Raw genomic sequence first — 14,511 nt, 5'->3', positions numbered from 1 at the left:
ACCTGTTCCCCCTCTTTGTGGCCTTGGGCAAAGGTCCCACAATATCCACCCCTATGCATTTGAACGGAGTGTCAATCACAGGCAAAGGGCACAACTTTGCTTTGGTCCTGTCGCGGCTATTCCCCTGCCTTTGACACACATCACATTGTTTACAGAACTCTTTGATCTGCTTCCCTATTTCAGGCCAGTAAAAATTCTGTGTAATTCTCTGCTGTGTTTTGTTCACCCCTAAGTGCGCAGCAAACATGTCAGAGTGCCCCCTTTGTAAGATCATGGGGCGATACTTTTCAGGTACCACTAGCTGACTTCTGATCCCATCTCCCCCTTTTGAGATATTCCTCAGGGTCTCTCTATATAAAATTCCCTTTCTCTCACAAAATCTCACTGGGGTCTCAGGTGTTAGCTGGGCGTCTGTCACCTGTTCAAAACATTTTTGGAGAGTGGCGTCTGCCTTTTGCTCTTAGCCGAATCGGCTGTCTGTGGTCAAGGTTTCCACCTCAGCTTCTGAACTCCCCCCACCTGCTTCCGTCTCGGGCTCTTCAGTACCCCCCTGAACTGTCCCCGTGGTAGCTTGTGAGCGTGTAATCACTAGCACCCGTTTCACATGTTCAGCCAGGTCATTTCCCACGAGCACGGCTGCTGGCAGAGTCGATGAAATCGCTAGCCGCCAAACTCCCCTCCAGCCTTGAAAGTTCATAGGTACCTCAGCTACTGGCAGCGAGATCACCTGTCCCTCAATCCCTGCCACCTTTATACTCTCATTCGGGATTATATACTCCCTAGGAATAATATCTGGATGGCACAGGGTCACCTGGGAACAAGTATCCCTCAGCCCCCTATACTGATGGTCAAGTATTCCTACGTCCACCCCTGCGGTTTCAAACAACTGAGAATCTGTTCTCACTAGCAAGCAGCGCTTGACCTCCACAAGAGGACCATTTTCCTCAGCCTGATCAGCAGATGTAACTGTTCCAGATTGAGTAGCCATGGCGACAGGCTCCCTCAGTGACAAGGAGCTTTGCTCTTTCTGGACACAGAACACAGCTTTTGGCTTGGTTCCACTCAAATCATGAGGCACATTGCCTTTTAGCTGTTTTAATTTCTCACACTCTGAGATTAGATGGCCCTTTCCTTGACAGAAATAACATTTTCTGCTGTATTTGGAGTCTTTATCATCTTGTTTTGGTTTTCCCTCCAAAATCTGAGGTCTTGGTTTCATGTCTGAGGGCTTCCCTTCACCATGGGTCCCTCCCCCTTGCTGGTTTTTCCCTGGTCCCTGAGAGTACTTGCTGTAGGTTTCTTTGGGTTTACCTATCAATTTCCCCTCAGCACCTAAGGGCTTTCTTATTTGGGAAATAAAATCTGCGATCTCGGCTGCTTCTGCCACAGATTTCGGTTTCCTTTCCCTCACCTGGAATTTCAGTTCCCCATGCAGGACTGAATAGAACTGTTCCAGCACTATCAAGTCTTTGAGCTGCTGAAAGGTCTCTGTCCCCTCCTGAGATAGCCATTTCTCTAGCAGCCTCACCAATTGGGCCCCCACTTGGGTAAAAGTCTGCTCTGGTTTCTTGGTGATTGACCTGAATCTTTGCCTCAGCTGTTCCGCATTTATCCCATGTCTTGCAAACACCAGTTTTTTAAACTCTGCAAAATCTTTCATCAGTTCCTGTGGCATCTCTGCATAGACTTCTGCCAGGCTGCCACTGATTAAAGATCGCATAATGGTCATCTTCTCAGTTTCCCTCACTGAGAAGTCCACAAACGCTTTTTCCACTAAGGAAAAGAACACCTCAGGACAATCTCCCTTGTGGTATACAGGGAATTTCTTCAGGTCAGTCTTAGACAATTGGCCCCCCTCAGAATCCCTATTGTTATTATTGTTCTGATTCATCAGTTCCAATTTTCGTAACTCAAACGCCATCCTTTCTTTTTCCAGAGCAATTTTCTCTCTCTCCCTCTCCATTTCCATTCTCTGTCTCTCTAATCTTTCTTCTTTTTCAAATTGCCTTTGTTTCTCTCTTTCCCTTTCCTCCATTTCCCTCACCCTCAGTTCATGCTGTTGGGCTATGAGCAATTTTCTGAGTTCTGGGTTCTGTTCTCCCGTGCTGTCACCTTGCACTGAGCCAAATTCATCCTCAGAACCTTGGTCAACCTGGGGGTCTTTCACTTCACCCATTTCTGCCATTTGGCTTCGAGTCAAGGGCATAATCCCCCCCCCCCAGAACAGGCTGCTTTCAAAAGTCAAGCCTCAAAATAAAGCGACCACTTTTTTTTTTCTTTTGCCTCAGAACCAGCTTTCTATAGATTACTGCTGTTCTCCAGCACTAACTTGCAACAGTTGCGAGCCAGAGTCTACCCCCCTCTGCTAGGCCTCTCAGCAGGTAGGCTAGATCACTGCTACTACACAGTTTTGCCTCAGCTTTTTTCCCGCCAAAACAAGTTACCTCAGAGCTCCCTAATCTAGTCCCCAATCTGAGGTTACACGTTCTTCTACTAGCGCACCTCCCCGTGAGGTACACCTAGAAGATTACCTACGCGCCCTCAGATTGTCCCTGACTAGACCCCCCTTGCTCTGGGCACACTTGCCAAGGCTTTGCTGGACCACTGGACAACTGGACCAGTCGTATCCCACACGCTGGACACCAATCAATGTGACAAACCCAGACCTACTGGGATATGCCACAGTTTCACTAAGCTGCCACCAACCATTCCCTGTAAGGAGTCACACAGACCAGGAATGGATTTTTAACAAATAAAAGAATAAGGTTTATTTAAAACAACACACAGGGAAAATAAAATGATCAGGTGAATAAGATACAGTAACGTGGCTTAGTCTCAATCATACATACACACAGTTTGGTTCACACAGAACACTTAACTTGAAGCACAGACCCTGAACCTATCAGTTCTGGCTAACCATACAGACACCTGAACCTATCAGGTTGGTACTGACTGACACACAGTAGTACCCTGTCTGACACACAGATTCCCACTCAAGCTTCTTCTCTCAGCTCTTCTCCAGCTTCTCCTCACACGCTCCACATATATATACAGTACAGCCCCTCCTCCTGATGTCCCGCCTTCCACTCCCCATAGGATGGAACTTTCCCTCCAAACCCATGACAGACAGGTAACATCAGTGCTGTATGTAACACCTCCCCTCTTTATAAGTTGTTTTGTAGGGGGAAAGCTAAGGTGCTTTTCTCCAAAAAACAACCTGGATCCAAAACATACAACAACAGTTATACAATAACACACAATACCATACTTACTTATACTTACACTAGGATAACCATATCAATTAGGCATTTAAACATTTACCATTTACAATACATCAAGTTACCTTTATTGATACAAACCGGGCATGTTTAATAAACAACAGGTACATTTAACCTTTTGGTCACCAAAATATATACATAGTCCATGTTTCTTTCGCCGTCTTCATTCTTCAGGTCTTCTTGACAAGGCGTCAGCAACACAGTTCACTGACCCTCTGACCACCTTCACTTCAAAGTCATAGTCTTGCAGGTTTAAAGCCCACCTCATAAGTTTACTATTGTGGGTTTTCATTGTCTTTAACCATTGCAGTGGTGAATGGTCAGTGCACAGAATAAAATGTCTTCCCCAGATGTAAGGCTTGGCCTTCTGGATCGCGTAGACTATGGCCAGGCACTCCTTTTCCACGGTTGCCAAATGTCTCTCACCTTTCTGGAGTTTCCTACTCAGGTAGGACACTGGATGCTGGTCACCATTCTCATCCTCCTGGCAAAGAACTGCTCCTACCCCGCTGTTAGACGCATCGGTGTAGATGATGAACTCCCGGTCGAAGTCTGGAGCACGCAGCACTGGATAGTTGATGAGCGCCTGCTTCAACCTCTGGAACGCCTCCTCACCGTCGCTGGTCCACGGGATGCGGTCATCAGCCTTCTTCCTCGTCAGATCGGTCAGCGGAGCCGCAATCTCGCTAAACCTCGGGATGAACTTTCTGTAGTAGCCCACCAACCCAAGAAATGATTTGACTTTTTTCTTGGTGTTGGGTCTAGGCCAATCACGAACGGCTTCTATTTTGGCCTCTAGGGGTTTTATCACTCCTCCCCCTACTATGTGACCCAAGTATTTTATTTCTGGGCTACCCAGCTGCAGTTTGCTCTCCTTGCAGAGCCTAGGCCAAAGCACTTCCTCCCCTGGGTTAAAGTGCCTCTCCCTGGCTTGCTGGTCATCCCAAGCTTTCTTTCTGACCTTTTGAGCTTGCAGGATCTCTGCTGCTAGCTCTAGGTTCCTCTTTAGGTCATTCCTTAAAGAGTCTATATATGTCACAACATCTTGTGGGTCATCCTGGGTGATCTGCTCCCAATTTTGCTTGATTAAATCAGGTGGCCCTTTCACCCTTCTCCCAAACAAAAGTTCAAACGGACTGAACCCGGTACTGGCTTGTGGCACTGATCGATAAGCAAACAAAAGGGATTGCAGCTTCTGGTCCCAATTGTTTGGATTCTCTGCCAAGTAAGCCCTAATCATGCGCATTAGAGTTCCATTGAACTTCTCAGTTAACCCATTACTTTCAGGGTGATAGGCAGTGGTTTCCTTGTGCTTAATTCCACAGATTTGCCATAAGCGTTTCATGAGCTTCGATGTGAACGATGCGCCCAAATCTGTGATTATTTCTGAGGCAAATCCCATCCTGGACATATACCCCACCAAGGCATCTGCCACTGTGTTAGTTTCAATGTTAGTCAAGGGTATGGCTTCAGGGTACCTCGTGGCATGGTCCACAATGGTGAGAATGAACCTGTTCCCCCTCTTTGTGGCCTTGGGCAAAGGTCCCACAATATCCACCCCTATGCATTTGAACGGAGTGTCAATCACAGGCAAAGGGCACAACTTTGCTTTGGTCCTGTCGCGGCTATTCCCCTGCCTTTGACACACATCACATTGTTTACAGAACTCTTTGATCTGCTTCCCTATTTCAGGCCAGTAAAAATTCTGTGTAATTCTCTGCTGTGTTTTGTTCACCCCTAAGTGCGCAGCAAACATGTCAGAGTGCCCCCTTTGTAAGATCATGGGGCGATACTTTTCAGGTACCACTAGCTGACTTCTGATCCCATCTCCCCCTTTTGAGATATTCCTCAGGGTCTCTCTATATAAAATTCCCTTTCTCTCACAAAATCTCACTGGGGTCTCAGGTGTTAGCTGGGCGTCTGTCACCTGTTCAAAACATTTTTGGAGAGTGGCGTCTGCCTTTTGCTCTTGGCCGAATCGGCTGTCTGTGGTCAAGGTTTCCACCTCAGCTTCTGAACTCCCCCCACCTGCTTCCGTCTCGGGCTCTTCAGTACCCCCCTGAACTGTCCCCGTGGTAGCTTGTGAGCGTGTAATCACTAGCACCCGTTTCACATGTTCAGCCAGGTCATTTCCCACAAGCACGGCTGCTGGCAGAGTCGATGAAATCGCTAGCCGCCAAACTCCCCTCCAGCCTTGAAAGTTCATAGGTACCTCAGCTACTGGCAGCGAGATCACCTGTCCCTCAATCCCTGCCACCTTTATACTCTCATTCGGGATTATATACTCCCTAGGAATAATATCTGGATGGCACAGGGTCACCTGGGAACAAGTATCCCTCAGCCCCCTATACTGATGGTCAAGTATTCCTACGTCCACCCCTGCGGTTTCAAACAACTGAGAATCTGTTCTCACTAGCAAGCAGCGCTTGACCTCCACAAGAGGACCATTTTCCTCAGCCTGATCAGCAGATGTAACTGTTCCAGATTGAGTAGCCATGGCGACAGGCTCCCTCAGTGACAAGGAGCTTTGCTCTTTCTGGACACAGAACACAGCTTTTGGCTTGGTTCCACTCAAATCATGAGGCACATTGCCTTTTAGCTGTTTTAATTTCTCACACTCTGAGATTAGATGGCCCTTTCCTTGACAGAAATAACATTTTCTGCTGTATTTGGAGTCTTTATCATCTTGTTTTGGTTTTCCCTCCAAAATCTGAGGTCTTGGTTTCATGTCTGAGGGCTTCCCTTCACCATGGGTCCCTCCCCCTTGCTGGTTTTTCCCTGGTCCCTGAGAGTACTTGCTGTAGGTTTCTTTGGGTTTACCTATCAATTTCCCCTCAGCACCTAAGGGCTTTCTTATTTGGGAAATAAAATCTGCGATCTCGGCTGCTTCTGCCACAGATTTCGGTTTCCTTTCCCTCACCTGGAATTTCAGTTCCCCATGCAGGACTGAATAGAACTGTTCCAGCACTATCAAGTCTTTGAGCTGCTGAAAGGTCTCTGTCCCCTCCTGAGATAGCCATTTCTCTAGCAGCCTCACCAATTGGGCCCCCACTTGGGTAAAAGTCTGCTCTGGTTTCTTGGTGATTGACCTGAATCTTTGCCTCAGCTGTTCCGCATTTATCCCATGTCTTGCAAACACCAGTTTTTTAAACTCTGCAAAATCTTTCATCAGTTCCTGTGGCATCTCTGCATAGACTTCTGCCAGGCTGCCACTGATTAAAGATCGCATAATGGTCATCTTCTCAGTTTCCCTCACTGAGAAGTCCACAAACGCTTTTTCCACTAAGGAAAAGAACACCTCAGGACAATCTCCCTTGTGGTATACAGGGAATTTCTTCAGGTCAGTCTTAGACAATTGGCCCCCCTCAGAATCCCTATTGTTATTATTGTTCTGATTCATCAGTTCCAATTTTCGTAACTCAAACGCCATCCTTTCTTTTTCCAGAGCAATTTTCTCTCTCTCCCTCTCCATTTCCATTCTCTGTCTCTCTAATCTTTCTTCTTTTTCAAATTGCCTTTGTTTCTCTCTTTCCCTTTCCTCCCTTTCCCTCACCCTCAGTTCATGCTGTTGGGCTATGAGCAATTTTCTGAGTTCTGGGTTCTGTTCTCCCGTGCTGTCACCTTGCACTGAGCCAAATTCATCCTCAGAACCTTGGTCAACCTGGGGGTCTTTCACTTCACCCATTTCTGCCATTTGGCTTCGAGTCAAGGGCATAATCCCCCCCCCCAGAACAGGCTGCTTTCAAAAGTCAAGCCTCAAAATAAAGCGACCACTTTTTTTTTCTTTTGCCTCAGAACCAGCTTTCTATAGATTACTGCTGTTCTCCAGCACTAACTTGCAACAGTTGTGAGCCAGAGTCTACCCCCCTCTGCTAGGCCTCTCAGCAGGTAGGCTAGATCACTGCTACTACACAGTTTTGCCTCAGCTTTTTTCCCGCCAAAACAAGTTACCTCAGAGCTCCCTAATCTAGTCCCCAATCTGAGGTTACACGTTCTTCTACTAGCGCACCTCCCCGTGAGGTACACCTAGAAGATTATCTACGCGCCCTCAGATTGTCCCTGACTAGACCCCCCTTGCTCTGGGCACACTTGCCAAGGCTTTGCTGGACCACTGGACAACTGGACCAGTCGTATCCCACACGCTGGACACCAATCAATGTGACAAACCCAGACCTACTGGGATATGCCACAGTTTCACTAAGCTGCCACCAACCATTCCCTGTAAGGAGTCACACAGACCAGGAATGGATTTTTAACAAATAAAAGAATAAGGTTTATTTAAAACAACACACAGGGAAAATAAAATGATCAGGTGAATAAGATACAGTAACGTGGCTTAGTCTCAATCATACATACACACAGTTTGGTTCACACAGAACACTTAACTTGAAGCACAGACCCTGAACCTATCAGTTCTGGCTAACCATACAGACACCTGAACCTATCAGGTTGGTACTGACTGACACACAGTAGTACCCTGTCTGACACACAGATTCCCACTCAAGCTTCTTCTCTCAGCTCTTCTCCAGCTTCTCCTCACACGCTCCACATATATATACAGTACAGCCCCTCCTCCTGATGTCCCGCCTTCCACTCCCCATAGGATGGAACTTTCCCTCCAAACCCATGACAGACAGGTAACATCAGTGCTGTATGTAACACCTCCCCTCTTTATAAGTTGTTTTGTAGGGGGAAAGCTAAGGTGCTTTTCTCCAAAAAACAACCTGGATCCAAAACATACAACAACAGTTATACAATAACACACAATACCATACTTACTTATACTTACACTAGGATAACCATATCAATTAGGCATTTAAACATTTACCATTTACAATACATCAAGTTACCTTTATTGATACAAACCGGGCATGTTTAATAAACAACAGGTACATTTAACCTTTTGGTCACCAAAATATATACATAGTCCATGTTTCTTTCGCCGTCTTCATTCTTCAGGTCTTCTTGACAAGGCGTCAGCAACACAGTTCACTGACCCTCTGACCACCTTCACTTCAAAGTCATAGTCTTGCAGGTTTAAAGCCCACCTCATAAGTTTACTATTGTGGGTTTTCATTGTCTTTAACCATTGCAGTGGTGAATGGTCAGTGCACAGAATAAAATGTCTTCCCCAGATGTAAGGCTTGGCCTTCTGGATCGCGTAGACTATGGCCAGGCACTCCTTTTCCACGGTTGCCAAATGTCTCTCACCTTTCTGGAGTTTCCTACTCAGGTAGGACACTGGATGCTGGTCACCATTCTCATCCTCCTGGCAAAGAACTGCTCCTACCCCGCTGTTAGACGCATCGGTGTAGATGATGAACTCCCGGTCGAAGTCTGGAGCACGCAGCACTGGATAGTTGATGAGCGCCTGCTTCAACCTCTGGAACGCCTCCTCACCGTCGCTGGTCCACGGGATGCGGTCATCAGCCTTCTTCCTCGTCAGATCGGTCAGCGGAGCCGCAATCTCGCTAAACCTCGGGATGAACTTTCTGTAGTAGCCCACCAACCCAAGAAATGATTTGACTTTTTTCTTGGTGTTGGGTCTAGGCCAATCACGAACGGCTTCTATTTTGGCCTCTAGGGGTTTTATCACTCCTCCCCCTACTATGTGACCCAAGTATTTTATTTCTGGGCTACCCAGCTGCAGTTTGCTCTCCTTGCAGAGCCTAGGCCAAAGCACTTCCTCCCCTGGGTTAAAGTGCCTCTCCCTGGCTTGCTGGTCATCCCAAGCTTTCTTTCTGACCTTTTGAGCTTGCAGGATCTCTGCTGCTAGCTCTAGGTTCCTCTTTAGGTCATTCCTTAAAGAGTCTATATATGTCACAACATCTTGTGGGTCATCCTGGGTGATCTGCTCCCAATTTTGCTTGATTAAATCAGGTGGCCCTTTCACCCTTCTCCCAAACAAAAGTTCAAACGGACTGAACCCGGTACTGGCTTGTGGCACTGATCGATAAGCAAACAAAAGGGATTGCAGCTTCTGGTCCCAATTGTTTGGATTCTCTGCCAAGTAAGCCCTAATCATGCGCATTAGAGTTCCATTGAACTTCTCAGTTAACCCATTACTTTCAGGGTGATAGGCAGTGGTTTCCTTGTGCTTAATTCCACAGATTTGCCATAAGCGTTTCATGAGCTTCGATGTGAACGATGCGCCCAAATCTGTGATTATTTCTGAGGCAAATCCCATCCTGGACATATACCCCACCAAGGCATCTGCCACTGTGTTAGTTTCAATGTTAGTCAAGGGTATGGCTTCAGGGTACCTCGTGGCATGGTCCACAATGGTGAGAATGAACCTGTTCCCCCTCTTTGTGGCCTTGGGCAAAGGTCCCACAATATCCACCCCTATGCATTTGAACGGAGTGTCAATCACAGGCAAAGGGCACAACTTTGCTTTGGTCCTGTCGCGGCTATTCCCCTGCCTTTGACACACATCACATTGTTTACAGAACTCTTTGATCTGCTTCCCTATTTCAGGCCAGTAAAAATTCTGTGTAATTCTCTGCTGTGTTTTGTTCACCCCTAAGTGCGCAGCAAACATGTCAGAGTGCCCCCTTTGTAAGATCATGGGGCGATACTTTTCAGGTACCACTAGCTGACTTCTGATCCCATCTCCCCCTTTTGAGATATTCCTCAGGGTCTCTCTATATAAAATTCCCTTTCTCTCACAAAATCTCACTGGGGTCTCAGGTGTTAGCTGGGCGTCTGTCACCTGTTCAAAACATTTTTGGAGAGTGGCGTCTGCCTTTTGCTCTTGGCCGAATCGGCTGTCTGTGGTCAAGGTTTCCACCTCAGCTTCTGAACTCCCCCCACCTGCTTCCGTCTCGGGCTCTTCAGTACCCCCCTGAACTGTCCCCGTGGTAGCTTGTGAGCGTGTAATCACTAGCACCCGTTTCACATGTTCAGCCAGGTCATTTCCCACGAGCACGGCTGCTGGCAGAGTCGATGAAATCGCTAGCCGCCAAACTCCCCTCCAGCCTTGAAAGTTCATAGGTACCTCAGCTACTGGCAGCAAGATCACCTGTCCCTCAATCCCTGCCACCTTTATACTCTCATTCGGGATTATATACTCCCTAGGAATAATATCTGGATGGCACAGGGTCACCTGGGAACAAGTATCCCTCAGCCCCCTATACTGATGGTCAAGTATTCCTACGTCCACCCCTGCGGTTTCAAACAACTGAGAATCTGTTCTCACTAGCAAGCAGCGCTTGACCTCCACAAGAGGACCATTTTCCTCAGCCTGATCAGCAGATGTAACTGTTCCAGATTGAGTAGCCATGGCGACAGGCTCCCTCAGTGACAAGGAGCTTTGCTCTTTCTGGACACAGAACACAGCTTTTGGCTTGGTTCCACTCAAATCATGAGGCACATTGCCTTTTAGCTGTTTTAATTTCTCACACTCTGAGATTAGATGGCCCTTTCCTTGACAGAAATAACATTTTCTGCTGTATTTGGAGTCTTTATCATCTTGTTTTGGTTTTCCCTCCAAAATCTGAGGTCTTGGTTTCATGTCTGAGGGCTTCCCTTCACCATGGGTCCCTCCCCCTTGCTGGTTTTTCCCTGGTCCCTGAGAGTACTTGCTGTAGGTTTCTTTGGGTTTACCTATCAATTTCCCCTCAGCACCTAAGGGCTTTCTTATTTGGGAAATAAAATCTGCGATCTCGGCTGCTTCTGCCACAGATTTCGGTTTCCTTTCCCTCACCTGGAATTTCAGTTCCCCATGCAGGACTGAATAGAACTGTTCCAGCACTATCAAGTCTTTGAGCTGCTGAAAGGTCTCTGTCCCCTCCTGAGATAGCCATTTCTCTAGCAGCCTCACCAATTGGGCCCCCACTTGGGTAAAAGTCTGCTCTGGTTTCTTGGTGATTGACCTGAATCTTTGCCTCAGCTGTTCCGCATTTATCCCATGTCTTGCAAACACCAGTTTTTTAAACTCTGCAAAATCTTTCATCAGTTCCTGTGGCATCTCTGCATAGACTTCTGCCAGGCTGCCACTGATTAAAGATCGCATAATGGTCATCTTCTCAGTTTCCCTCACTGAGAAGTCCACAAACGCTTTTTCCACTAAGGAAAAGAACACCTCAGGACAATCTCCCTTGTGGTATACAGGGAATTTCTTCAGGTCAGTCTTAGACAATTGGCCCCCCTCAGAATCCCTATTGTTATTATTGTTCTGATTCATCAGTTCCAATTTTCGTAACTCAAACGCCATCCTTTCTTTTTCCAGAGCAATTTTCTCTCTCTCCCTCTCCATTTCCATTCTCTGTCTCTCTAATCTTTCTTCTTTTTCAAATTGCCTTTGTTTCTCTCTTTCCCTTTCCTCCCTTTCCCTCACCCTCAGTTCATGCTGTTGGGCTATGAGCAATTTTCTGAGTTCTGGGTTCTGTTCTCCCGTGCTGTCACCTTGCACTGAGCCAAATTCATCCTCAGAACCTTGGTCAACCTGGGGGTCTTTCACTTCACCCATTTCTGCCATTTGGCTTCGAGTCAAGGGCATAATCCCCCCCCCCAGAACAGGCTGCTTTCAAAAGTCAAGCCTCAAAATAAAGCGACCACTTTTTTTTTCTTTTGCCTCAGAACCAGCTTTCTATAGATTACTGCTGTTCTCCAGCACTAACTTGCAACAGTTGTGAGCCAGAGTCTACCCCCCTCTGCTAGGCCTCTCAGCAGGTAGGCTAGATCACTGCTACTACACAGTTTTGCCTCAGCTTTTTTCCCGCCAAAACAAGTTACCTCAGAGCTCCCTAATCTAGTCCCCAATCTGAGGTTACACGTTCTTCTACTAGCGCACCTCCCCGTGAGGTACACCTAGAAGATTATCTACGCGCCCTCAGATTGTCCCTGACTAGACCCCCCTTGCTCTGGGCACACTTGCCAAGGCTTTGCTGGACCACTGGACAACTGGACCAGTCGTATCCCACACGCTGGACACCAATCAATGTGACAAACCCAGACCTACTGGGATATGCCACAGTTTCACTAAGCTGCCACCAACCATTCCCTGTAAGGAGTCACACAGACCAGGAATGGATTTTTAACAAATAAAAGAATAAGGTTTATTTAAAACAACACACAGGGAAAATAAAATGATCAGGTGAATAAGATACAGTAACGTGGCTTAGTCTCAATCATACATACACACAGTTTGGTTCACACAGAACACTTAACTTGAAGCACAGACCCTGAACCTATCAGTTCTGGCTAACCATACAGACACCTGAACCTATCAGGTTGGTACTGACTGACACACAGTAGTACCCTGTCTGACACACAGATTCCCACTCAAGCTTCTTCTCTCAGCTCTTCTCCAGCTTCTCCTCACACGCTCCACATATATATACAGTACAGCCCCTCCTCCTGATGTCCCGCCTTCCACTCCCCATAGGATGGAACTTTCCCTCCAAACCCATGACAGACAGGTAACATCAGTGCTGTATGTAACACCTCCCCTCTTTATAAGTTGTTTTGTAGGGGGAAAGCTAAGGTGCTTTTCTCCAAAAAACAACCTGGATCCAAAACATACAACAACAGTTATACAATAACACACAATACCATACTTACTTATACTTACACTAGGATAACCATATCAATTAGGCATTTAAACATTTACCATTTACAATACATCAAGTTACCTTTATTGATACAAACCGGGCATGTTTAATAAACAACAGGTACATTTAACCTTTTGGTCACCAAAATATATACATAGTCCATGTTTCTTTCGCCGTCTTCATTCTTCAGGTCTTCTTGACAAGGCGTCAGCAACACAGTTCACTGACCCTCTGACCACCTTCACTTCAAAGTCATAGTCTTGCAGGTTTAAAGCCCACCTCATAAGTTTACTATTGTGGGTTTTCATTGTCTTTAACCATTGCAGTGGTGAATGGTCAGTGCACAGAATAAAATGTCTTCCCCAGATGTAAGGCTTGGCCTTCTGGATCGCGTAGACTATGGCCAGGCACTCCTTTTCCACGGTTGCCAAATGTCTCTCACCTTTCTGGAGTTTCCTACTCAGGTAGGACACTGGATGCTGGTCACCATTCTCATCCTCCTGGCAAAGAACTGCTCCTACCCCGCTGTTAGACGCATCGGTGTAGATGATGAACTCCCGGTCGAAGTCTGGAGCACGCAGCACTGGATAGTTGATGAGCGCCTGCTTCAACCTCTGGAACGCCTCCTCACCGTCGCTGGTCCACGGGATGCGGTCATCAGCCTTCTTCCTCGTCAGATCGGTCAGCGGAGCCGCAATCTCGCTAAACCTCGGGATGAACTTTCTGTAGTAGCCCACCAACCCAAGAAATGATTTGACTTTTTTCTTGGTGTTGGGTCTAGGCCAATCACGAACGGCTTCTATTTTGGCCTCTAGGGGTTTTATCACTCCTCCCCCTACTATGTGACCCAAGTATTTTATTTCTGGGCTACCCAGCTGCAGTTTGCTCTCCTTGCAGAGCCTAGGCCAAAGCACTTCCTCCCCTGGGTTAAAGTGCCTCTCCCTGGCTTGCTGGTCATCCCAAGCTTTCTTTCTGACCTTTTGAGCTTGCAGGATCTCTGCTGCTAGCTCTAGGTTCCTCTTTAGGTCATTCCTTAAAGAGTCTATATATGTCACAACATCTTGTGGGTCATCCTGGGTGATCTGCTCCCAATTTTGCTTGATTAAATCAGGTGGCCCTTTCACCCTTCTCCCAAACAAAAGTTCAAACGGACTGAACCCGGTACTGGCTTGTGGCACTGATCGATAAGCAAACAAAAGGGATTGCAGCTTCTGGTCCCAATTGTTTGGATTCTCTGCCAAGTAAGCCCTAATCATGCGCATTAGAGTTCCATTGAACTTCTCAGTTAACCCATTACTTTCAGGGTGATAGGCAGTGGTTTCCTTGTGCTTAATTCCACAGATTTGCCATAAGCGTTTCATGAGCTTCGATGTGAACGATGCGCCCAAATCTGTGATTATTTCTGAGGCAAATCCCATCCTGGACATATACCCCACCAAGGCATCTGCCACTGTGTTAGTTTCAATGTTAGTCAAGGGTATGGCTTCAGGGTACCTCGTGGCATGGTCCACAATGGTGAGAATGAACCTGTTCCCCCTCTTTGTGGCCTTGGGCAAAGGTCCCACAATATCCACCCCTATGCATTTGAACGGAGTGTCAATCACAGGCAAAGGGCACAACTTTGCTTTGGTCCTGTCGCGGCTATTCCCCTGCCTTTGACACACATCACATTGTTTACA

This window comes from Pogona vitticeps, chromosome 1, assembly GCF_051106095.1.
Source record: "Pogona vitticeps strain Pit_001003342236 chromosome 1, PviZW2.1, whole genome shotgun sequence".
Lineage (NCBI taxonomy): Eukaryota > Metazoa > Chordata > Lepidosauria > Squamata > Agamidae > Pogona > Pogona vitticeps.
This window is presented reverse-complemented; position numbering follows the sequence as displayed.